At 42.1% G+C, this 27,361-nt stretch overlaps 1 long non-coding RNA gene across 2 annotated transcripts in view; it reads right to left on the bottom strand.

Annotated features, from left to right (window-relative positions):
- Positions 1 to 3,023: 3,023 nt before the first annotated feature.
- LOC139076627 (uncharacterized) overlaps positions 3,024 to 27,361 on the bottom strand; it is a 32,926-nt gene continuing 8,588 nt past the window's right edge. Inside the window, exons 2-3 of one of the 2 annotated variants that reach the window (XR_011528402.1) lie at positions 23,239 to 23,284; positions 3,024 to 3,190 (exon numbers count right to left, since the gene is read on the bottom strand). This is a non-coding gene — a long non-coding RNA (uncharacterized lncRNA). Of the gene's footprint in view, positions 3,191 to 6,916; positions 7,583 to 23,238; positions 23,285 to 27,361 lie in introns of those variants that run through there. The other variant, XR_011528403.1, reaches the window with a different exon arrangement.

The following is a 27,361-nucleotide window of genomic DNA, read 5'->3' as shown; positions in this document are numbered from 1 at the left end:
ACCTTCAAATCTCTCTCTGACTCTGACCCCTGACTGTCCCGCCTGCCTCTTATCCTTATAAGGACCCTTGCATTTACATTAGGCCCCCTCAGATAATCTAGGGTAATCTTCCTATCTCAAGGAAGATTAATTAACTTAATCCATCTGCAAAGTCTCTTTTGTCACGTAAGGTAGCATGTTCACAGATTCTGGGCGTTAGGATACAGACATCTTTGGGGAGCCATTATTTTGTCTACCAGTCCTTCTAAAACTGTGGTTGGCATTTATCATTGAGCAGTATCCTGGAGAGGCAGCATAGAAGTGACAAATGGAACACATTTGGGAGTGAAGGAGACCAATATTTGAATCCTGGCTTTGGTCACTTACCAGCTGTATGGCCTTGACCAATACACTCAAATCCTCTGAGCCTCAGGTTTTTTACTTGTAAAATGGGGCCACAGCACCTACTTTGATTTGTTGTTGTAAGGATTAAAGAGAAACAAATATAAAGCATCTGGCTCGCAATCCACAGTAGGTGTTGAATAAATGTGAGTTGATTCCTCTAGCCTACCACTTAAAACAGCATAGCAGGATTAAAGCCAACTACACACTGATTTTTATTATATTGACCTGAGGTTGATTACTATTAAATTCAGTGTGGAGAGGATGTCTCCGGCCCAGAAACTTAAGGATGGACAGTCGATTATAGGCTTTCTTTGTTAGCCAACACTGTTCACATCAGCAGCGATGCCTGCAAGCCTGCTCTACTCAGTAGCTTAAATGTCAACCTGATTTAAGACAATGGAAAGGATTTCTCTTTATCTCTGATTCTCAATTACCCCTTGGGTGAGACACCTATAGCTGGGAGTTACCAAATCATGTTTGAAATCTATGGAAAATGATACATTATGATCGAATTCATATTAAAGGTCAAGTAAACAATGCCAAGTTTCTAAAGAGTTTCTATTATACTTTTTTTAATTTAGAAGTTATATATGCATAATATATGTTGAGTCAACAAGATTGACCAAAGAAAAAACTGCAATAGTTATTCCAATGTCATAAATTGGGATGTCAAGGATATAGCGTCAGATTTGGAGTTAGATGATTATGATTATCAGGAAACCCATGTCCAAGTTCTACCTATACCACTCCCTGCTGTGTGACCTCAGGTGGTTCACATTACCTCTCTGGGCCTCATCTATAAACTCATAGGATTACTATGGGAATTAATTAAGATTATGAATGTGAAACCACTATATGAGTATTGGACACTGTTATTCTTTATTTATTCAACATTTATTTTATCTTTACACTGTGGTAGATGCTGAAGTCAAAAGTGAATAAAAAATGAGTACGAGTCTGTTACCTACCCTCAAGCATGTCTCAAGCTAATGGGGAAAGGGAGAGAAACATATTGTTTATATAAAATTCCTCCTTTAATTTTGTTATTTTTTAGTTGAAGTATAATTTAGAGTGAAATGCTCAGCTCTTACTTGCGTCATTCAATCTAATCTTAGCAAGGGCATATGAAGAGACAAAGCATTTTCACCACCCCAGAGAGTTCCCTGTGCCCATTCCCAGTCAGTTCCCACTCCTTTCTTAAGCAACAACTGATCAAATTCCTCTAATCATAGGTTAGTTTTGCCAGTTCTAAAATTTCATATAAATGAAATCATACAGTATGTGCTTTTTTGTGTTAGGCTTCTTTTCATTCAGCATATTTTGTTTTTGTGTTGATCCACATTGTTGCATTTATCAGTAGTTCCTTTGCTGCTTGGTTTGCTCAATAGTGCTCCTTTTCTGGATATATCACAGCTTACCCCTTTTCCTGCTGATGGGCATGTGGGTTGTTCTAGTTTGGAGCTATTATGAACAGAGCTGCTATGAACAATCTTGTACAAAGCTTTCTTGTGGACATGTGTTTTTGTTTTTCTTGGATAAATACCTGAGAGTAGAATGGATGGGTCATAGGATTTCCTTTCATTGTTAATTTAAACTTTATGCTCTTTTCTATAAGCTTGAAGTATTTTATAATTTAACATTTTTAAATTTTGTAATTGGTAGAGCAAATTCTGAAATAGAAATAACCCCAAGAACTTCTTTTTTTTTAATTACCATCGCAAGTAAAATTCCCTTTTCAAAGAAAAAAAAGAGATAGCTGGAGTTGGGTGGAAATCTATAAAACAAAGCCATTGGAGGAAGCTGTAATAGTTCTTGAAAACCTATGTTGTTGACCTGGCTCCCAGAGCTGCAGATAAGGAACTCCCCTGTTCAAAGGGCTTTCTCAGGCCTTTGAGAATTCATAGCCATTCTCCCCTCAAACAAGTCCACAAGATGGAGTTGTTGATATTTTGTTTTTGGTTATATTTACTTGTCTGTCTTGCTCCCTTTATAACCCCATTGCTATGCTGGCACATGAGAGCCACTCAGTAAAATTTTGGTGAACAAATGAAGGAATGAATGGTGGGCGAGGCAAAAAAGAGAGCTGGAACTAAACAGCACCCAAACTGTTTTACCATCTTTTATCCTGCCATCAAGTAGCAATTATCCTTCCACTCTCAAATCAAATTCCCCAACCATCTGAGCTGGAGTAGAGATATGAGAATCACCATTGTGTCTCTTTTCAAGTCATATATGCCTACCCCTCTGTCCCATGCCACCCCAGATTCCAATTGCTCTCCCTAGGAGAGCACGGACGCCTTATTGAGGATCACTGAGGCGATAAACTTTTGTCTTTGAGGAGAGTATGTTGTGTCCCTTGAATTCAGAAACTTTGCTCTGAACTCACCAATTCGATGATTGTAGAGTGTCAATGAGTGGGCAGACAGCAGGGCAAAGCAAGAGTAAGAGGAGTACCATTGTGCAAGCGTCTTGATGCACAACAACGGTTTCCACCATTTCCAGATAGAGACTCATTTTCCAAAGCTAAAAAGTTTCACAAATTTTTTCACCCCATCTCCTACCAAAGCAGACACTGTACCTTCACTATCTGGTGTTGGAGAAATACATATTCATGAGCTACTATGAATTTTGCAACACTTTTAAATAAATTTCTATTTTATTCTTTAAAGACACTAGAACATATTTCATTTACAGTCCATTCTGGAGGGACCCATGGGTTTGTTGTCCCTTTGCAATACTGCCATGGCCTGGGCTCTATGGTCTGTAGGCGGGGAGTGCAGGAATCGAACATGCATCCACTTCTCTACTGCAAGAAAAAAACAGAGAGATGGAAACAAGGAACTCCGAACCAGAGGAAGGGTAAATACAGAACAGCATTCAGAAGCACAGGGGCAGCTCGAGGAGTCTGCTTCTCCACGTGTGATCCCAAAGCAGGGAAAGCCCTCCTGCCACTGCCAAGACAGAGAGAGACTCTGAACACTCTGAGCCTGAGCCTGGGCACACCAGGCACAAAGGAGAACCAAACGAGGGTGATCTTTTAACTGTTTTTTAATTTTACATATCACTGTATGGGCTGCCTTAACCAGAAGGAGAAATCTATTATTTAGGAGTTAGATGTAGAAACAAAATGGATTCATTTAGATAAGAATGTACAGGCCAGTGAGACCCTGGAGAGACACTGAGAAGAGCAAGAAGCCAAGAGACCTTTTGGTAGACTTTTTTTATTCTTCTCACTACAGAAATGAGGAGAGCCAAGAACACAAAGAGTGATCAGGTAGAACAAAGCCTTCAGGGAGGCTGAACTAACTACGTGAACCCCTCCATGTCACCGTGGCAAGAAGGCAGCACTTTGTGATGACATTTTAATGAGAAAAAACTATGAAAATGAAGAAAACAGTGTTTAGGGGTGGAGACAACATTCAGCCTTAGCAATTAAAAAGTAAATATTTTTTATAACTCTTTTAGAATAAGTCAAATCTTCTCCTAATAACCTTATTTTTATCCATAGCTCTAAACTTTTCTAAATCCTGCTCAGACCTCCCCTCAAAGAAAAACTGACACGTCCAGTGGTTCTCAATCCTGGCTGCATGTTGGAATCACCAAAGGAGCTTTAAAAACACAAGACCTGGCTTCGGCCTCAGCAATTCTTATTTAACTGGGCCAGAGTGGGGCCCAGGCACCTGTCCACAATGGCTGATATTATTAACAACAACAATAGTATCTTGATTATATGGAAACAATTTTATTCAAGTAGTTCATTAAGACTTGCAGCATATTTACTATTGTTTACTGTGCAGTTAGCAGACCAGATGCTTAGAGCCGGGAGCTACCACTACACAGGCAGCATCATGCATTTTATGCTATTAGCATAACCTGAAAGACAGCACATAATTGGTGGCACATTAAAAATCCAGTGGATGAAGTCTGCTGCTCCCGCCCCAGAGGCCAGGGTGGGGAATGATTGTGGTGCAGATCCAATGTGATTGATGTGCTTTTGTAAACAGTGCAGAATTAAGTGTCCACCGAACCTTTTCCAGGTCAAAATCATTGTGGAGCAGAAGCAAAGTGCTGGACTGGATGTCAGGACTTGGGTTCTACTCCTGGCTGCCTGCAGAGTCTTCTCAGGGAAGTCACTTGATTCAAATTAGGTAAGCCCCTTCAGGGAAAGGGATGATGACTGGGCTGATTTTTTTTTTAATTGGGTTATTTCTGAAGGACAAGCAAAAGCTCAGATTTTGCATAGGACATAAAGAGCATTCTAGACAGAGGGAATTCTTGGTGGCAAAAGAAAGAAGCATAAAATGGCATGACATGCTTGGGGAATTACAAGTACTTTAGCATAACTGGAGCATAAATATCAAGGAGAAGCAGAGGCAGGAGTGTGGGGACACAGGCAGACTTGTTATTGAAGGCTCTTGTGTGCCATGCTAGGAGGCTTCAGCTGTATTTAGCATAGGCAACTTGAGAATCATTGAAGAGTCACCGTAAAGAATGCAATAACACAATCATATATGTGGTTTAGAAAGATCACTCTGGCATCAGAGAGAAAGGGAGAGGGAAAGTGGGGGAAGGGGAGCTATCCCAACCTGGTGGCTAGAATTCTGATTAAGGGTCTACAGCAATCACTTCACCTCTCTGGCTCTCGGTATCTTCATGTACAAAATGATGAGTATGTGAGTCAGGATACCGTTTATAAGTGACAGAAGCATAACTTCAACTAGGTTTTTTTAAACTAGCTTTTTTAAAAAGGTAGTTTCCTGGCTCACATTCCAGAAATGTCCAGGAACAGATTGATTTCAGGCATCACTCAAAGGATTTAATCAGAGTTCTCTCTCTCCATCTTTTCATCAGGATCTCTCTACACAAAAAACCAGATGGTCACCAGCCACTCACAGTGTACAATCTATAGTCCCCCCAGTGGACTAACAGCTCCAACAGAAATGTCCCAGGGAAGACTCTGACCGGTCTGGCTTGGTTCGTGTGTCCAGCCTTGAACCGATCACCATGAATCAGGAAATGGAGCTCTCTGATCGGCCAGGCCTGAGTCAATACTCATTCTTGTGAGATTGGGGCAGGGTCTGCCCCACTCAAGCCACGTAGAATGGGTTCCCCATAGGAAATGAGACTTCTATTCTCAGATGAAAGGAAAAAAGATGCTGAGTGGGCAAAAATAACAGATCTCCACTAGAAGAGATTGGACCAAATGGTCTTTAAGTTTCCCATGCTGTAAGCCATGTTTTCGCATAATCCTATTCCCCTTCTCCATCAGACCAGGCTCACAGTGCCCCAAGCCTCAGTCCAGGAGGAGAGATTACCGTTGGCTAAAGTTTGGTCTTCTGATATTGGCCAAAGTTTGGTCTTTTGAGAGAAGACTAAACACACACGCATACACGAAAGGATATGTGCTGATGAGGAATAATGAATAGAACCTGATGACCTCTTTAGTTCTCTTACAATTCATCTTTACACTAAAAGAAAGGGGAGGAGGATAGATTCCAGTGAAGCAAGCTCCCTTTAGAAAAAGCACAAAGTATTGAACTCCATTTATGTTTATTGTGAAACTAGAAAAGGTTTAAAAGAAAGCCACAAAATTAAAGTCATAGAGAATAAGCTCCTGAAAAAGCTCAAGAATCTAGAATTTTGCAGCACAAAGAAAAGATTAAGAAGATTAAACAAACAGCTTGTACCAGGAAGGTGACTTGCCCCCATCCGCAATATCACAGAGTTGTATTAGATGTAGGAATAACTGTATTTGCTTCTTCCCCTCTTCCTCCTCTCTTCCCACTCTGCCTTTTGACAAGAAGAATTTGGGGTATCTGAAAATGATAGATAAAATCCTAGTAGTGAAAATGTATTGGAAATTAGAATAGCTACTAGAGTAAGCTGAGCATAAGAAAGAACGAAAGAAGCCCATAGATTCTACAGATAGGTTCAAGATTGCTAGTTCTTTACAAAGGCAAGGAGAACTAATGATGCTAAGGGTTCTTGAACTTCTATCTAATCTTAAAATTAAATTAGGTGATAATTTATATTCTTTTCACCTGACTTTTGGCCACATTTCAAAAAACGTTAAAAAATCCTCCCCTTATACATTAAAATATCCAAATGTAAATAATTTAGTCAAACAATATTCTATTTATACACCACTTAACATTGCAAGAAAACAGAGTGGTGTAATTCTAATATCTTTTGTTTCAAGGTACCAAATAGGATAAACGCATTGCTAATTAAAGACTTCACAACTTTAAAAAATCAAGTAACACTTAATTTGTTGTATTTAACCTCATATTAGCTATTTTTGTTTAAACTGGTTTATGATCCAATCAACAAATGTTTACAGGACATCTATAATGTGTGAGATATTATCCCAGACACAGGGTAGAATACAAAGAAGCAAAAGGTAGGATGTCTACCCCCATGAAACAAATAATTATGTTGTGTAGACAAAGCATAAGTATTGCGACAAGTTAAAAATGCACAAGAATGCCATATAAGAAATATCACAATTAATTACAAAATGAGTGCAACAAACCCTAAGTCCCAGGCAGGGGCCACTGCTGTGGGCTAGAGAGATTGCATGAAGAGGAGAATCCAGAAGCGGACCTGGAAGACAGGTAAGAGCACAGCAAGAGCACAGCAGAGGCTGAGAATCAGGTGTGCGAAGCTGAGATCTGGCAAGCACGAGGTATGTGTGATCAGATGAGAGCCAGCATAGGGTTTCTTTGGGGGAGCAGCAGGGTCAGGCTGGGTAAATATTTTGTGATAAACCTGACCATGAATTCTTCAGGGTTAAGAAATTTCTTAAGAGAATTCTAAAATCAGCATTTTAGGACCATTGGTCTCGTCACGATTTATTTATTTTTACATGCTGCTTACTGTGTGGTGGATACAGTTCTGTGTGCTATATGAATACTGACTCAATCCTCGTGACAACCCTTTGAGGTAGATACTAGGAAGCTAAGCGTAGAGCGTTTACAGTCCCTTGCCTGTGACCACACAGCTAGTAAGGAGTGGACTTAATATTCATAGCCTACAGTCTGGCTCCATAGTCTGTGCTGCGAACCACTGTGCTGTGCTCTGCAAAGAGCAACCAGGAAGGGATGTCCTCTTGGAAGCAGATCAGGAATCCCCACTCCGGGGCTGAGCACTGAGTCAGGGTCATAGCGGAAGGAGAGGAGGAGAAGGGACGCTGTGGAAGAATAATGAACCCAACATAATGACTACTTGAATACAGGCAGGAATGGAAGGTAAGGGGGTGGGGTTAAAGGTGATAAGAAAGGCAAAGTCGAAGAGAACTCAGAATTTTTTATTTTTATGCTTCCCTTGGAGAGGAGCAGGTATGGTTGGGGAAGATAAGTAAAAATATAGACATGCAAGTATAAGCTCCTTGAAGTCAAACAAACCTGGATTTGAATCTAACTGTGTGACTTCAGGCAAGTTACAAAATCACTCTGTGCTTCTCCTTCTTCATTTGTAATGGGAACAATTCCAGTAACTGAGATGATGTAAATCAGGGGTTTAGCACAACATCTAACAAGGAGAAGGCCTTCCATTTGATGCCCTGCTGCTGGAGGTGTAGAACCAAGAGCTTGGGGATGAGTTCATGGCTGGAGAATATGGATACGGGGATGGAGAGGAAGAGCTTAAAATAAGCAGGGACCAGCAATATGACTGCCGCTGTGCTGGGCTCTTCAAATGCCTGATTGTATGTAATTCTCAGTATGTAATTCTCACAACAGCCCAACAAGGCCATTTACAGATGAGGAAACTGTGACTTAGGAAAATGAGTAGGAGGCAGTTTTCCCAGCTTGAGTCTGCCTGAACTCCAAAGCCCTCAATCCCACAGCTTGCTGCCTCCCCAAGCGGACCTGTGGACAGATGAGATCACCAAGTTAGGGAATATCAGAGATGGGAGGAGGGAGGAGTACTGAACATTGAGGAAAGGAGACCAAGATGGAGCCATAGGAGTGTCTGCCCTGCCCCAACATCTTGTAGTCATGGCTGCCATCTGAAACTGTAGGTGTAAGCTGGCAAGCAAGTTTGTTCTTCAAACATCCAAAAGTCAAAAGAGGAGCAGATTCTTGGGCAGCAATGGCCTTGTCCACAGAGCCTACCTATGAAATAATAGAAAATCTATATATTGGTCTCTGCCCCTGGTTCTTGGCACAGGGCTCCTAAAACCTTGTAATTTCCCAGATCCTCAGAGCATTAGGAGCATCTTTTGTTCTAATATTTGATCTTTGCCCTGGTTCCTGACACAGAGCTCCTAAATCCCTTGGAATTTCCTAGGTGATAGGAGTATCTTTTATTCTAAAGAGGCAACTCTTGTTGAGCTCTTGGATAGCTCCTGGTTGGGGCCTGGTCACCAGAAAGATCAAGGAATGATTGGAAGCTTGGAACTTTCAGCCCCAATCCCCATCCCCCTGGGATGGGGAGAGGTTCTGGAGATTAAGTTAATGACTAATCATGCCTACATGATGAAGCCTCCATAAAAAGCCCAAAAGTATGAGTTTTGGAGAGCTTCCAGGTTGGTGAACAGATCTACGTGCCGAGAGGTTGGTGCACCTCAACTCCAAAGACAGAAGCTACTGCACTTGCAACCCTTTCAGATCTATTCCTATGTATCTCTTCATCTGGCTGTTCATCTATGTCCTTTATTATATAATAAACCAGTAAACATATGTAAGTGTTACCCTGGGTTCTGTGAGCTATTCTAGCAAATGATCTAATCCAAGGAGGAAGTTCATAAGAACCTCAGATTTGTAACCAAGTCAGACAGAAATTGTAACCTGGAGACTCACTACTTGTAATTCGTGTCTGAAGTGGGGGGCAGTTTTCTGGGACTGGGCCCTTAACCGAACTCCAGGAAACTAGTGTCAGAATTGCTTGGTGTAGAAAACCCACAACATCTGGTGTCAGAACTGTGAATGTGGTAGTAGTGCAAGACTAAAGGAGAAACAGACAGTTTTTCCTAGTCACTACCCCACAAGAGGGCTCTCCAATCAACTCCACATGGGGGCCAGGTCCCATGTCTGGTCCCCAGGAAAAGCCCAGTGCTGTACTTCAGCAGCACTGCTGGAGGCCTGCTTTCTCTTCTTCCTGCCAATTCTGTTTCCAAGGCTGGGCTCAGTTCCTGATGATCCTCTCTTCATCTCTGAAGACTTGACTAAACACAACTTGGTTCTCATCTAAAATCTCACCACCCTCTCAGAGACATATTCCCATCCTGCCCCCTTAAATATTGACATGGGCCCAGAATTGGATTGAAATTTTCCATTGCCTTTTGGCCTGAGTGTTCTCACTTTCTAGCCATTGGTTTTTTCCTTGGAAGGTCCTACCACTTCTGCCCCATGGATTTCCTTACCCTCGTAAACCCAGTAGGCCCCTACACCCATATTCCCTGCCTGTCTTGCAGGCTGTCAACCCTCTTCCAGAAAATATTTCTGGCAGAGAGGTTAGTGGGGATCCCAGGCAAAGAGGCCAGAGTTTCAAAGAGTGGTCAGTAGTGTTAAAGGCTACCAGAAGACTAAGAACCAGAAAAAAGCCATTTGGCTTAGCTAATGAGGGTAAAGTAGGTTTTCAAAGATGCCAAGCAATGGAGGCAGAAGCCACATTGCAGGGGTAAAGAACAGAGGAGCTGTAAACCATTTTTACCCCAAAACTGGTCAATGACAGGAAGAAAGAAATACGATGATAAAGAAAGGGGTCCTCATGATCAACCGTAAGTTCTTCTCAAGTTAGAAAAAAACCTAGGGTTATTTTTCAGCAAGGGACAAAGAAATAGAATGTGGAACCTAAGTCTAAGGTGCAATAAAATTTCTCTTTTGTTGAGGAAATATTTGTATCTATTTATCATCAAGAATTCATCTCGTCTTCCAAAAGCTTTAACGAGCACATAAAGTATATACAAATACAGATACTCTTTCACTTGGATTTTGAAAATGATGCACATAAAAGCTAACATATGCAAATCTTTTAAAAATTATAAGCCTCGTAGTACTCTCTGACCTCTTTTGATTAAATTCGACTGGCATAAAAACAAGTAATTGAAGTATTAAGAATCAATTAAAGTAATCTAGCTGATTGTCATTACACCTTTCATTAGCAGTATTGGTTTCAGTATCACAGTGCAATAGTTAGTGGCTATAAATGAGTTGATTGCCCATCCACCAGCTGACATTTTGAGATCCTTGATACATCATCACTTTTTCCTGCTACTAATTAAGATTTATATCTTCTACTTTTTAATATTGCAAAGGCCTTTGTGATGGAGGCAGGGTTTTTCCATTGCTTTTGTGTCCATGGGTCTCATTGGTTACAGTGTACACCCTCTGGGATCACAGACTTGTGAACTCCATCCCAGCGACTCAGTTCAAACTGGATCCTCTGCTGATTCATTCAACAAACACTTTTGTAGAAAGATGACCACATGCAAATCACTGTGCTAAATGTTGGGCAAAGGAGGAGGGGAGGGGAATACCAGGATGAAAAAGGCACTCGCTCTGAATTTCAGAAGCTGGTCATTTCCAAGGGAGACACACATGGTACTCACTGTAATACTGTAGAATGGGGATTACAACGGGATAGAAATAATACAAATGGAGGCACAGAAGATGGAAACATTAGTTCTGATTTCCAACAAATGACTTTTTAAAATGCTTATTGTCACAAAGATTCAAGGGCTCACCCTGAAGCCATACAACTGGGAAGGGGACTTTTAATGGGTAATTGCATGACCAGTCTGGACATTGGTGAAGAAGCAGCAACTCCATCTCCAGTTGTAATTCCCACTCACTGCAGGGACCAGCACGGCCTGCATCTGGCTCTGACTCACTTCGGTTCAGTGGGCAGAGGGTTGGTGCCTGTGCCTCGCTGCGCGTAACTCCTCCCTTCCTCCCAAAGCAGCCCAATGCCAACTGCGGCTCATTTAATGACATACATACTGCTACAATGAAATAAAATGCCTAAGGATCACTCTGGGAGCATTTTTAAAAGCCCTTTTCCAGGTTCCACCCTAAGAGATTTTATTCAAATTGCTAGCCTAGGTTATTTCAATGTTACAAGTCTTCAGACAGCAGTTTGAGACATGTGGACTAATCTGGCCCTCTAGCTTTACAGTCGAGGAAACTGCAACCACAGAGGTAATTACCCCAAGCCCCAGGCAGTACAAAATAACAGCAAACACTTATATAGCATTCATTACGAGCAGGTACAGCTCCAGATGTTTTCCACATGCAGTAGTAACTCCTTTAATCCTCACGACAACTCTACAAGGTAGATATGAGTATCATCTTTTTGTAGGTGAGGAAACAGAGGCACAGAGAGGCGAACTAAGTTGCCCAAGGTCACACAATGAGAAAATATCAGACCTAGCCTTTGGACTCACTCTACCTGACTCCAGAGCCCACCATAAACATTACCCGAAGGGGAAGATGTGGGTCGGATCCCAGGCCATCTGACTCCCCAACGGGGACGCTCTTCACCACACAGCACTGCCTTGAAGCCTGGGATTCCCAAGTGAGGACTTGGGGTTCTTCTGTTGGCCACTGAGAAGTCCAGTGATTTTTCTTTCTGGGAAGAGCTGGCTTGTTTCAGAGGCTTTCCCACACCACTTCGTTTCCTCTGCAACATTCTACACTTCTCTTTGCTTAGAGCATCTTGAGAACCGGAGGAGCTCAATTTCAGAGCTGTAGGTAAGCTTAGCTTTAACTGACACAACCGTTGAGCAATTAAACTGACGTATTGCATTAGCAATTCCAGTAGGGCCAGGACAGAAAAAGATATCACATACACATCATTAAGGGTGTGCTGAATATTAGATCCCCCCAAATTATACTTCCAACGTTGCCTCGTTGTTGAACTTTTCATTTTTTTCTGCCTGAACAGATTGACTCTCATGGAAGAGTTTGAGAGTCAGAAGTTCCAGGTCATTAAGAAGAAAGTATGGGAAGTCTGGTCGACAGAAATAAGCTCAAAAGCAGAAGGGCCTGACTGCAGATTCGAGGGCATCCATCTGCACGAGAGAATAACCTTCATGAGACATTGCACTTTATGACTCTGCTGTTTGGAATCTCTGGCAGGCTGTAACATTAATTAAGCAAAACTTTTTATTTCTGAGTCCCTTAAAAGAAAACAAAACAAATTCTCCCTGGTCTCTTTAGTGAGCCCTTTCTTGCTGCTTTGTTGCCTGGTGCTGATAGCTAAAGGTTCTCGTTCCAGCTGGTTCTGCAGCTCTCACTCAACTGCCAACCACTTCCTGACTTTCAGAAATCTCATTTCCAGGTCCCTGCGGTGTTCTTGCGTGAGGCTGATTGCCGGCTCTGGTTCCCTGGAGGCGCCCTGGCTCAGCTGAACCGCCAGCTTCATGCCACATAGCCTTGTTCTCAGTGCCTCTATCCTTGTTCAGCACACTGCTTCTCCACCAACCTAATGTTCTTTTCACCTGTTGTCCTGCATGATGTTGTCATGGTAAAACACCAGTGCACAGCTCTGGGGCCAGTGTCACACCATACAAGAAGCAGAGCTCACTTTTGCTGCATTTATGCTCTCACCAACTGCTGGTCTATGGACTGTCAGAACTCATAAGCACAATTTGGGAAATGGTGTTGCCTGGGATTTTATTGCTGGGGGACCATGCTGGGACAAGGAGAGCAATTGTCATACAACGTTTCCTGGGATCTAAGTAGTCTTCACTGGTTTTGCCACATTGGAGCCTTTTGTAGATGCCCTTTATCAAGTCAACTTTCCCTCTGTTCCTAGTTTGCTGCAAGTGTTTGTCATGAATCAATGTTGAATTTTTTTTCAAATGATAATGTTGCATCAATTGATATGATCATGTCCTTTTCCTTCTTTAGATTGTCAATAGGGTGGATTATATTGATTGATTTCCAAACATTGAACTAGCTTTGCATTCCCAGGATAGACTCCACTGCGTTGTGGTGTAGTATTCTTTTTTTCATATTGCTGGATTTGACTTGCTAATATTTTGCGGGGGAGTTTTGTGTCCATGAGGATTTTAGTGTGGAGTTTTCTTTTCTTGTATGGCCTTTATCTAGTTTTGGTATCAGTGTTGTGTTGACCTCATAAAATGAGAAGTGTTTCTTCTTCTTTTTTTTTAAGGTGTTCAATAATTATTTATTGAAAAAAAATGACCAAATGAATCCCAGACCCCAGCTTAAATCATCCCCTCACACATATTCTTCCTCTTCTGTTTTCTGAAAGAGATGTGTAGAATTGATTTCTTCTTTAAATATTTGGTGGACTTAGCCAGTGAAATCAAATTTTTGGAAAGTTTTTGACTATAGATTCAATTACTTTTGATAGTTATAAGACTATTCAGGTTATCTGTTTCATCTTTGGCTAGTGTTGGTAGTTTCTGGTTTTATGAGGAACTGGTCCATTTCACCTCAGTTGACAAATTTACGTAAATAAGAAATCGAAGCCTCAGTCCTATAGTCACTAGCAAAAGAATTCTGCCAAACAAGCTGAGGAAGCGTTTCCCTGGCTGAGTTTCTGATGAGGCCACAGCCCCAGATGCAACCTAGTGAGATCCTGAAGTAGAGAACACAGATAGGACATGCTCAGAATTCTGACTAAAGAAACTGTGAGATAACAATTGTGTGTTGTTTTATACCACTAAGTTTGTAATAATCTGCTGCACAGCATAGAAAGCTAATACACAATCTTTTCCCATCCTTTACCTATATGACTGTGTTTGAAGTGAGTTTCTTATAGACAGAATATAATTGGTGTACTTAGATCATTTACAGTTAATATAATTATTGATAAGTCTGGATTTATGTCTACTATCAAAACTACTATTGGGTTTTTTAATGTTTATTTTCCTTTCCTCTGTGGACTCCCATACCCTGCATAGAGCTGGGGCCTGTGGGGCCTGTGGCACTGTTTAAAAAAGTGATAACAGTTCAGAGCTGGGAGCACCAGCCAAACATTTTTCACCAATGGTTGGTCCTCACCATGTCTAGCAGATCATACATACCTACTACTGGAAGTCAACTCCATGAGAGAAAGTCAGGCCAACATGGTAGTTCAGACCTTCAGTCTGGTAGGTATACTGGAGCAGGCTTGAACCAGCCCGACAGCCCCACAAGGCCCCAAAGCAGATTCCAGCCCATTCCCCATCATTTTGAGTTCCACCAGTAGACCTCTCTACTCATCCTTTCTCCTTCATCTGGAGTGAGGTAAGGTAGTAGCATGATTTTCAGCCTTTCTTCCCTCCCTGCATTAATTGTGTTCAGCGCTGTGCCAAGGATCTCTCCCTCAGTCCCTGGATTCTTAGCACTGTCCTCAACGGTGAAGATGCCAGGATTTCTTGAGATTCTAACACAGAATAGCCCCGCACAGTCACCAAAACAGCAGAAGGTGGTGAGACGTGACTGAATGGAGAAGTCACGTATGTGCAGCCAGACAGAGAACTGCTCTGAGGCCTCAGCCTCAGCCAGACAAAGGCCATTTGGATTACTTCAGAGTCCTGCGATAAAGGAGACTTAACAAAGTCCATTTAGATACACTTTAAGGGTGGGAGGAGGGAGGTGTGGGCACGCTCTTTCACTGTTCTGTGAACTCTGACGACTCTGACCCTAAATGCATAGGGAGGTTGTGTTCCAGTTGCTCTCACGTTATTTCTCCCTCATTCTTTCCCGTTGGCTTATACTTAAGTGACACGATGAATGAGTTAATAACAAGTAAAACGACTAACGTTTAGTTCACTTCCCCTAGCTCTATAAAAGTCAAAGAGGAAATGTGTACAGTTGTGGTATACCACTTACAGAATCCAATGACACAAATAATTGCCTAGTACTGAGAATACTAAACCGCAGATGCCAAGACGGGGAAGCATGAACTTTTACAGAGAGCCCTGTCTGTAAATTGCCTGGCATATACATGGACTGGAATCTTCCTTCTTTCCTTCTATCCTTCTTTCCTTCCTTCAATAAACATTTATCAAATATTCACTCTATATCCGGCACTGTGTTAGGCACTGGGATGTCTGTGGTCTAAGAATCATGCTGTAAGAGTTAATGAATGCTACTGTCCATCCTAAGCTATTCTTTTTTTGCATAGTAATGTGGTTTTAGCTGGGTACATGGTTAGACTGATTTCCCAGCCTCTATTGCAGTTTTGTGTGACCACGTGTCTACGTTATCTGCAATGGAAAATGAGAAGTAATGTGTGCCATTTATGACCAAAGTTTTAGAAGTAGATGTATTTCCTCCACACTCTTTCCTCTTCTATGCATTAGGTGAAGCCAAAATGAGAGGATGGCAAGGCCCCAATAAGGAAATGAAGCAGATTCACACTCCTGAATCTCCATGTGAAGGAGAGCCATTGATCGGCCAGGAACACCTGCCTTAAGTTTATAGACATACTTTTCTATTATGTTTGTGCCATTACATATCTTGGGGACTTTTTTCTTTTTTAGCAGTTAAGTTGCCCTGACACAGAAGTTGGTATCTTGATGGGGAGCTGCTGTTTGAAAAATGTGTATATGAGAATGAGCTTAGTGGTTTGGCACCAGATGGCAAAGAAATAGATATAGCAGGCTGGAAAGCTGGAAATTCCTCTTATCTCATGGCAAAATATTTGCTAAAAGTGTCCTCTGTATTAACTTATAAGATTAACCCAATATCTATTAGGCCTGTAGCTCCAGGGCAGGGATTAGCAAACTTTGATTTATGGGCCAAATTCAGCTATTGTCTATTTTTGTAAGCAAAGTTTTCCTGGAACACAGTCATGTCCATTCTTTCACATATCATCTATGGCTGCTTTTGCAATATAAGGGAAGTGCTGAGTAGCTGCAAGAGAGATCACATGCCCCCAAAGCCTAAAATATTTACTACCTGGCCCTCTAGGAGGAAGTTTGTCAATCAGTGATGGAGACAATGATGGGATGATGGAGCTAGAGAATGGAAGGTGCCTGGGTCCCTGAATTGCTGTGTGAGGATAGCCACTCACCAACCAGGACTTACACTGTTAAATGAAAGAGAAATGAATTTCTACTGTATTTGAGCCATTAGATGCTTTGGAAATTTATTTGTTTCAACAGTTTAGCTTTCCCTACTGTGGCAGATCGATGGCAAAAATGATGTCAAATCCTCACTCCTACCTCAATTTCTTTTCCGTATAATGTTGCAGCACCTTCCCACTGTGGATGGGGTTTTCCGCCCCAACCCTTGACTCTGGGTTCAGCCACGTGTGAACAATGGGATGTTAGCAAATATAACACAAGCAAAGGCTTGAAAAAGCACATTTTTGCTTTCTCTCTCTTGCTCCTCTGACTTTGCCACATGAACAAGTCCAGGCTAGCCTGTGGAGGATGAGACATACGGAACAGAGCTGAGTTGGCACAGCTGTCTCAGCCAAGGCCCCCAGACATGAGCGAGCCCAGCCAAGATCAGCAGACCCACCAATCCAATCTATAAGCTCATCAGCAAAATTAAGTGTTTATTGCTATAAGCCACTGAGATTTTTGTGGTTGTTTGTTACACGATGCATCATTGTGGTAACACATAACTGTATACCTACTAATACATACGTACATACACGTGTTGCTCATTCTTACTTATAAGCTGAGGTCTTTACTTTGTGTAAAACTTTTCCAAAACCTTATGAGGCAGTTATCACATTTCCACTTTACATATGAGGAAAAAGACTCAAAAAGGTAAACTGTTGGGGCCTGCCTGGTGGCGCAGCAATTAAATGCGCACGTTCTGCTTCGGTGGCCTGGAGTTCACAGGTTCGGATCCCGAGTGCAGACATAGCACCGCTTGGCAAGCCATGCTGTGGTAGGCGTCCCACGTATAAAGTAGAGGAAGATGGGCATGGATGTTAGCTCAGGGTCAGTCTTCCTCAGCAAAAAGAGGAGAATTGGCAGCAGATGTTAGCTCAGGGCTAATCTTCCTCAAAAAACACACACACAAAAACAGGTAAAGTGAGTTGTCCAAGAAAGTGAGTTGTCCAAGTTGCCCCAACTGAAAAACACCAGAGCTGGGGCTCTAATCTTCACACTCCAAGTTCAGTGGGTTTTGCCACAAAATCAAAGCAGCCTTTCTAATATCTTCTTCAAGTAGACATAATGAACCCCAATGTACACAGGAGCCAGGCAGGCTACACGAACAGCCAAAGGGACCACTCACATTGTCAGAGAGTTGTCAGGGAAGGGTAGAGATTGAAGGAACTGGAAACTGTGGCCCACCTAAGGGGCTACCATAATTCAACTCAGACCAACTGTTGCCCCACAGAAATGGTGCCCAGGTTGCTACATGGCTTGGTTTTTCAAGAGGAGTCAGAAATCCAAAATTTTATGTAAATCATTCTAGTTTTAAAGGTTAGCTCTATTTTAAAAAATATAGTACAGGCCAAATAAAATACGTGTGTGGTATTCGGCCCATGAGCTGCCAGCATATGGCTGCTATCTCATATTTGCACAATACCTTACAGTTTAGCACGTAATTTTTCATCCATTATGTCATTTCTCCCTTATAAAGACCCTATAATGACAGGAAAAATAGAAATTATTATCTACACTTTCAGAGATGAGGTTCAGAGAAAGTAAATAATTTGCCCAAGTTCACATAACCCATCAGCAAGAGTAAAGACTGGCATCCACAGGCCTTCAGGTTTCTGTACTATTTTATTCCCTTTTCACATCAAACACACATGATGGTTGAAAGCTTTCTTGCGTCTGAGGCACAAGGTAGGGGAGGGGGCAGTGCAGAAGGTGCCATTATTTCAGAAGCCATGGTCTTGTCAAGTCTCTAAAGTTCTATGCTGTGGGCAGAGTTTCATTTAAATTAGGGAACTAATTATAGTCACTCCCCCAAAGAGTTTACTTTCTCTGATTATTTTCTTCTTTTTCTCCGTAAGTGAATAATATCTACTTATTTAATTTATAAAACTCTGCCTACCCATCAAATAGCCTTAGACTATAAAAACAAAGAAAATTCATAATTAAAGTATTAATAGAGTTTTAAAAGCTAGCAGAAATAATTATAAAAACACAGGCATCAAATCTATACATTAAGCATAAAATTACATTAAGAAATCATTTCCTCCCAGTATCCAATCGAGGTGGCTCAGCAGACTGAAAGATAATGTAACATGCAACAAAGCTTCTAATAAATAAATGATCCTCATCAACATAAGCTTGTAATTTCTGCATAGGAAGCAGTACTGTATTTACTTACTTACTCTTTAGCCATTTTAGCAAACTTATATCTGAATGAGGAGAGACAAGGAGAGTGTGGGAGGCAACGAAGATGAATAGATGTCCTTTCACAGTTCGCAGCTGGCCAGGAGTGGCCACAAAGACTCTGGAAGGTCAGGGCATTCCAGGAGTCATCTGTCTCTACTCTGAGGTCTCTAGTTTTCAAATGGACCTGAAAGACTGAAGTGAAGGATATGGTGGGCACACGGGGATGGCAGCAGAGACACACAGGGACACCCATCCGTACCAGGCAGGTATCCATCTTTAGAAAAAAGGCTATTCTCAAACAGTTTTATTTCCATGAGCACTAGTGAGATCTTAGACACAACAGCTTATAGACTTAGAGCAATCCATAGACTGCTCACATCAAAGGAAACACAGTTTAGTTGATGGGGAGCATAAAATGTTCTTGAGAAATCCCTTTGTTGAAATTTTTCAGTCTTCTTTCATATTATTTTGACATTAAAAAATATATTTGCTTTGGCCTCACTCTGGAACAAAAAAAAGGTCTTTTTATAGGACTAAAATAAATAAAATTATTTGCTCACAAGATAGTTTTCATCCTGCCAAGTAAATAAAGTGACTTCTCGATAAGCAGAAAAGGCACCTCAAGTCCTTAAACAACCATCACCAATACAAGCTCTGTTCGCTATTGCTGCTTGCTGCTTTTTTCTCAAAGCAACTCACTCAGCAGAAAATATTCTAAAAACACCAGAGTGATAGAACTCAGTCCTGAGGAGGCATTAAACTAGGTAAGTGATCTGGGGAGAAAGACTATGGGTGTGGATTCTCCACTGCTAAAGTCCCAGACTTTTCTGCTTTAGAATTGGAGTTTCTAGAAAGATTCCTCTGGCAGAACTTTATCTTCTCCCATCAAAGCACAGCCAGGCTGAATCTCCTGTTTGAAGCAGCTTAGTGTTTCCTAACTTGCTAAATTTTGTTGTTTTCAGACCAGATACTCGTAGGTGATGGCTTCCAGAGAGTTTGGAAGCTGCCTACAAGGGCACTTTGCTGAGGCGGGCAGACACCTCGAGTCCCGGCTGGCTGAACACCCAGATTATGTGGAATGGGGAGACTGTAAGGTCAGATTCCTCCTTCCACAGGCAGATTTGGCACCAGATAAATCCATTAATATTTCCCCTTGAAAGAAACAGCCTTGTCAAACACAGAGAGGATGGAGCTTCCTCCACATCCCACAACTGCTGCTACAGATATTTTTAGCAAGTGACCAAATGCCAGTATTTAGAATTCCCACAAAGGACCCTCTTGGTTAAAAAATATATACCAGATTTATTTTTCCATAGAGACCACCACTTCTGGAGCCCTGTCTATAATACTCTCTCTAATAAAAGATCACTAGGGTTTAAAATGAGAGTTTTATGAGATTCTGCCTAAATTATATCCAGTCAAAGCATTTTAGTTCCAATCCATTGTCCTTTGTACTTAATGTCAAATAGACTGAATCTTTGATAGCATCATTTGAACACTGACCAGCTGCCTCCTCTAAAATCACCTTCTTTTCACAAGAGATCCTTCTCTAATTATTCATTCCACAAACATGTATCAAAACCCACCCTGTGAAAACCACTATGCCAGGCGCCCAGGGATATGACAGTAAACAAAACATTGTCCCCGCTCCCAACAGATATTACAGTTGAGGGGGGGATAATCTTGTGCAAACTGCCTTTTCACATTCCAGGGAAAGTTGCCTTCTACCTTCATTTTATGGGAGACTGTTACTCAGGATACTACTTCTCAGTTTTATCAAAACTTTCTGATGATGAAAGATATACATACTCGCTAAAAAAATTGAAAAATATTGACATGTATGAAGGAAAAAGTAAACTCATGCCTAATCCTTTCACTCAGAGATAACTGTTAAGACATCAGGGGGGCATGTCTTTCCAGATCTTTTTCAGTGTGTGGGTTAATGACAAAATAGGAAGTGATGTGACAAGTTAATCAGAAATTGAGATATAAGCATAAAGAAAAGCAAAAAAAGTGTCAAAAATTCATAATAGAAATCATTAATATTTCCCCAATTTTCTATGTACTGCTTAACCCCTAATTCTTTAAAAACTAAAAAAACCCTGTTTTTTAAACCAGTAGTCAGTCATTTTGACACCGTGTATATGTGTGTGCATGTGTGCAATTATATACACTATTTAGGAAAGTTTATTGATAGAAGAGATGGTACAAGAGAAAACAAAGAAGAGAGAGAGAGAAACAGAAAGAAACAGAGATAGAGTGACTGAAGCAAAGAGACAGAGGCTGTGGGCTGTGGGGAGACAGACAGAGAGCGAGCTGGCAGGTCCCCTTATCAGTTTAGGTCCCCTTCCTCGTCAGGAAGATTAACCAGTCTCAGGGTCCTGGGCCAGCCAATTAATGAGCCCAAAGCCTTTCTCTGATGTCTCTTTCTGAGCACACTGTACCTATAAACTAAGCCAATCCTGCAGTAACCTCCTGCCCACAAGCCCAAGGCCACTGAAAATTTACACTGAGGCTATTAATAGTAAAAAGCACTGCTGTTTCCTGACTACTGGTTTAAAAAACAGGGTTTTTTTAGTTTTTAAAGAATTAGGGGTTAAGCAGTACATAGAAAATTGGGGAAATATTAATGATTTCTATTATGAATTTTTGACACTTTTTTTGCTTTTCTTTATGCTTATATCTCAATTTCTGATTAACTTGTCACATCACTTCCTATTTTGACATTAAAAGGGTTTATTGGGAAAAAAAGGCGAAGAAAATGTCTATTTGTAATCTGGCCAAATATTCTGGCTGAGCCCAAGGTCATTACTGAAGAAAAGCAGATTGAAGGTATTCAAATGTACTAGAGCAAATGGTTTTTGATTAAAAAATACACCCAAGCCATGTGTCTGAGCCAAGATACCTAAATGCATAGTCTTGCCCAGGCAAAACTGCCTTATGACAACTGAGCTCATTTCTCACTTTTTATGTGGGGGTTTTGATGTCACGTGGAGAATGACTGTTTTCATTCTGGTTAGAAAAGGGAAGCAAAGTCTGATGATCCTCATCCAGGTGTCCCCTGCCTGCCCAGATAACCTCCCAGAAAGTGTTCATGTTTTCAACCAAGGGCTTGACAACACCAAGTAACTACTCCCAAAGCAGAAGTAACCACCACTGAGGGTCTGGGGATCCTCTAGGGCAGTGGGGACGAGATGACAAAAGCATTCGGTTCCTCTGCCCACGAAGGAGCATCTGCTTGGAACACCCACTCCTGGCAAACTGCACAGACTGTTCCAGGCGACGCCCCGCAGCAGACGAGCCAGCACCACTCCTAAGCTCTCACCAAGCCCATTGCCTCCGAAGGAAATGTGCTCACTCAACCCATTCTGCCTCGTCATGAGGAAGGGAGATGAGTCCAACTATCAGCTTTTCTGTTAAGCATTACGGAAGGTGAACACACTGAGTTCTTGATGCATCTGTGATCATACGCCACGCTCTGTAGTCACTTAAAAATCACAACATAATTCTCAAAAAAGGCAAACAGTGTCTGTCAGTGGGCTGTTAGCCTTAAAACATTACACTGGGAGGGCAAGCAATTTTCCTTAACTGCTTCCTGATTACCCGCTCTCCGGATCTCCCTTATCTCCCTCCGTCTGAAGACACACTGCCAGTGAAGGTGCTCCCGGCCCCGCTTTGCGGCCGGGGAACGGCATAAATCAATTTTAGAGCAGTGATTATAATGAGAGGAAGGAAAGCCACATGCCTCTCTGGTCTCTCTGCACCAACCTGAGCCTTGTAATCTTATCATCATCTCCCGATAACACTGACGTGGCCTTCCGTCAGCCGGCTGTCCCTCTGCGCTGTGGAGGCCGGCGCTGGGAGACGGGGAAGAAGGGAGAGGTGCTCAGCCAATTGAGGGTAGAAAAGGAGACAGGACCCCCTTCCTTCCACCGCCGACCCGTGCTCGGCACTCAGAAGCTTTCCCAGAATGTCACAGGACTGATTGCATGCTAAAATCTTTGGACTAGATGGGGAAAACCAGGTAGGTTATTTCCTCTAGGCCCTGAGAAAGAGAGCGAGAAGAAAGTCTGATCAACTCAGCAGCCCGCCTGCATCCACAGCAACCCCTCAGCAGGACTAGTCTGGGGTCCCCACTGACTCCCTCTTGGCCTGGGCTCCTCTGGAGGAAAGGCCCAACTGCATGACTCCCCAGAGGGAGAGCAGGAGAGGCATATGGAGAGAGAACATCACACCCTGTTTTACCCAAGGACCTCATGAGAAGGCAAAAATTTCATATTTCCTTTGCATACATAGTTGCACTAAAATTCACAGCTGTTGCTTAACATTTTTCTGACAAGAACACGTTAAACAAAGATATGTGTTTGGGGAGGCGCAAAGCAAGGAGTTTTCAACTGTATTTTAAATCAAATTTACTTAAACCTCACTGATTTTACCTCTTCTTACGCTACAGCTGACATAATCATGATCAGGTGATTCGCAGATGTAGCCACATTATTTTTACAAAGGGAAATTCTTCTTTGGGATGAAAACAAATAACACATGCCAGAAAGATCAAGTCCAACTTCTGCACGTCAGCCAGGCCTACAATCTAGTCGTCCAAGGTGGCAGGACGTGGCTTCGGGAACTCTTTCTCTTACCCTGTTTTGTTTCCTTCGGTGCTTTCACTGCTCACCTCCGATGCTGCTGCAACAAACAAGCAAAAAAGCAGAGTCGTGACAGCTACCCGACACCTGTGGCCCTCAGCCTGCGCGAGCCCTCTGTGGCTGCCCGGGACGCTGGGGTCCGGGCATTGTTTTTCACTCAGCTCCTGGCCAGAGGAGAAAGGGCCTTACCTGCCATTGTTGGACCCTACCAAAGGTGAGACTAACCCTGAGGAAGTCTTGCTCCCAAGGTAAAGGACTAGAAGAGATGCACAATTAATAATTCACCAGAACTTGAAGCCAGGCTGTGAGGCCAGGGTGAACAAAAGACAGAAACACTAAATGAAAAGGCCAAGTTTTATTCATAAGGAAGCTCAGAGAGGGGAGGTTCATGAGCAAATGCTGGGGACCACAGCCTTTTTTTCCAAATATTAGTTTTGGACTGGGAAAAATAAGACTTGGGGTCCAAAAAATTCCAAGGGGACACTTGCTGTCAAGGGAAAATGCCCTCTTTCGAGCCTGGTCACCCTAGTTTTTGCATCTGGCTCAACATGCAAGTGGCTTCTGAGGAGCCCATCCGTGTCCGCTCATGTCATATTCATTCCTCTTCCTACGAAACTTCCTTTTCATTTTCAGAACATGTACTATTGCAACCACGATGACTCAACTCATGCCATTTGCAGATTCTTTTATCCACATGTCCTTCATTCAACAAATATTTGTAATGTCTCTCTCTATGCCAAGATCTGTACTAAGACACTGTGGTCAAAAAGAAAAATAAGACCCAGAGAGTCTTCAGACAGGCTTGCAGTCTATGGTTTCGTATGCCTGTCTGTGTTGGTGACCTCCACATTTCTCTCTCCAGCCCAGACTTCTCTCCTGACTCAGAACTCACAGAGCCACTAGCACACACAACATCCCTCTTGGGTAACTCAGGCCGTCTAATAGGCATCTAAACGGAACATGTCCACATCCAGACTCCAACCCTGCTCCTCCTACAGCCTTGTCTATCTCAATTAAGGCAACTCCAATCCTCCTGTTCAGGTTTTTCTTGGAGTCATCTATGCTTTCTGTGTCAGTTAGCATGTGTTTGGGAACTAGAACCCACAACAGTTATTTTAACAGAGAGAGTTTAACATAAATATAAATAATTGTTAACCATGTCCTAGAGAAGCAAAAAGGCAGGCAAAAGGGGGCCACTGAGGTCGCACAGAGGTGGTCAGTGCAGCACGCAACCACCACCCTCAGGCGGGGGGATCAGAGAGAAGAGTTGGGGTCACCTGAATCTGCAGTCTGAGATGAGGGGCCCACAGAACTAGATGTCTCAGGAGGGAACCATGGCCAGCAGGTGCTGATACCTCAGAGGGGACCCAGTGAGGCTGGCTCTGGGGGTGTGAGGAAAAGCCAGAAATTGGAATCAGCTGCTGTTGCAGTGTCACTGACAGGAACAAGAAGTCGTCAACACAATGGAGCATATCCCTTCTCCCTCCTATGCTTTGTATCTCCCTAATGCTCCTCCTTTCAGCAAAGCTTAACATGGAGCTAGCTGGCAAAGCTGAAGGGTGGCCTGCTGAGAAACACGAGCTTAGGAACTGGCACAGTCCACCTCTTTGGCTACTTAACCTCCACACCAAACTTCTCTCTTTCATACCTCACCTCCAACCTACCAACAAATCCTCTCAGCTCTACCTTTAAAACAGCTCCAGGATTTTACTGCTTCTCACCACTCCACTGCCACCATTCTGGACTAAGCACCACCAGTCTCACCTGGATTATCACAGCAGCCTCGTAAGAGGTTTTCTTTACTTTCCCTAGAGTCAGTCCTCCACACAGAAGCCAACGTGACTGTACTAGTTAGCCAGGGCTGCTGTAACAAATTACCACAAACTTTGTGGATTAAAACAACAGAAATGTCCTCTCTCACAGTTCTGGGGGCCACAAGTCTGAATCAAGATGTCAGCAGGGTTGCTTACTTCTTCGGCTTCTTGAGAGAAAATCTAAAATGTTCCACACCTCTCTGCTAGCTTCTGATGGTTGCTGGCAATGCTCACCCTCCCTTGGTCTTCTAGACACATCATGCCAAGCTCTGCTTCTATCTTCACATGTTCTTCTCCGTGTCTCTGGGTGTTTCTGTGTCCACTCCTCTTCTCAGAAGGACACCGTCATTGGATTTAGGGCCCATCCAAAATTCAGTATGCCATCATCTTGAGATCCTTAACTTCATTACATCTGGAAAGACTCTTTTTCCACAGAAATTCTCATTCACAGCTACTGGGGATTGAGACTCAGAAAAATCGTTTAGAGGCCACCATCTAACTCCCTACAGTGATCATGTTAAAACACAGATCAGATCGTGTCAGCCCTCTGCTCAAAACGCTCCAAAGGTTCCCACGCTACCCTGAGTAAACACCGCACCTCTACACAATCGGGACACTTCACCTCTCAGACTGCCTCTCCTGCTGCTCACCTTCCTCACCTGGCAGAAGCTACCCTGTTCCTCCACCCTCCACACACGCGCCAGCCTCGGGTCTCGGCACACGCTGTCTCTCCATATGGAAACTCTCTCCCTTAGATTCTTCAAATCCTTTCTTAAAAGTCACCTTCTCGATGAGGCTTTTCCTAACCATGCTGTATAAAACTGAACCCTCAGCCTCATTTTCTACTTTATTTCTTTTAATTAATTATTTAATTAATTTATTTTTGAGGAAGATTAGCCCTGAGCTAACATTCACCACCAATCCTCCTTTTGCTGAGGAAGGGCCCTGACCTAACATGTGTGCCCATCTTCCTCCATTTCATATGTGAGATGCCTGCCACAGCACAACTTGATACATGGTGCCTAGGTCTGCCCCCACCCCCCATCCCAACCAGCGAATCCTGGGATGCCGAAGCATGTGAACTGAACTGCTGTGCCACTGGGCCAGCCCCATGTCTACTTTATTTTTGCCCTAGCACTAACAATATAGCAGGATGTAAATTTTTAATTTTATTACTTTATTTTCTGTCTCCTGCCATTAAAATGTAAGCTCTATGAGGACAAGGAGCTGTTTTTTTTTTCCAAACTCATTCAGTGCTATACCTGAAGCACTTAGAATAGTTCCTGCTAACTACAGGCCTCAGTAATTATACTTTAAAATGCAGTATATACACTGGGAATTGCACAAAAGAGAACATATCAAAATTCCCGTGTTGATAGGGCCCAATCTTAGAGCAGCACTAAAAATGGCACGCACAATTTTTTTTTACAATTTCATTTTATCTCTTTCATTGTCTTATGAACCACAAATCTTTGTTTTCTTATTTTAGTGGTTGCTTTGTGGCATTATATTATACATATTTAACATATTATGGTGTACTTTCAAGTGATGTATCACTTTATGTAGAGTATAAGAACCTGACAATAGTATATCTCCAATTCTTCCCTCTAGGCCTTTAATTACATTTTTTTCATGCATCCTAATTATACATATGTTATAAAACTCACAATTGTTATTATTTTTGTTGAAACAGTCAATTTCTTTTGGTAACAGTTTCACTGAGATATACTTCACATACTATACAATTCACCCTTTGAAAGTGTCCAGTTTAATGCTTTTTAGTATATTCACAAGATTGTGCAACCATCACTACTATCTAATGCCAGAACATTTTTATCACCCCAAAAGAAAATCCTGTACCCTTTAGCCAGTACCTCCCAAATCACCCATCCCTCCCAGCCCTAGGTAACCACAAATTTATCTTCTGTCTCTACAGATTTGCCTATCCTGGGCATTTCATATAAATAGAGGCATACAATACGTGGTCTTTTATGCCTGGCTCCTTTCACTTAGCATAATGTTTTCAAGGTTCATTCATGTTGTAATATGTATCAATATTTTATTCCTTTTTATTGTTGAATATAAATATACCACTTTTTTTTTTCTACTCATCAGCTGGACATTTGTGTTGTTTCCAGTTTGGGGCTATTATGAATAATGTTGATATGAACATTACATACTTGTTTTGGTGTGAACATGTGTTTTCGTTTCACCTGGGTATAGTCCTGGGAGCAGAATTTCTGAGTTATATGGTAACTCTATGTTTAACCATTTGTTGAGCTGCTACACTGTTTTCCAGAGCA

The sequence above is a fragment of the Equus przewalskii genome, chromosome 17, assembly GCF_037783145.1.
Source record: "Equus przewalskii isolate Varuska chromosome 17, EquPr2, whole genome shotgun sequence".
In the NCBI taxonomy this organism is placed as follows: domain Eukaryota; kingdom Metazoa; phylum Chordata; class Mammalia; order Perissodactyla; family Equidae; genus Equus; species Equus przewalskii.
The sequence above is the reverse complement of the archived record's forward strand: the minus strand, read 5'-3'. Positions and strand labels throughout refer to the sequence as shown.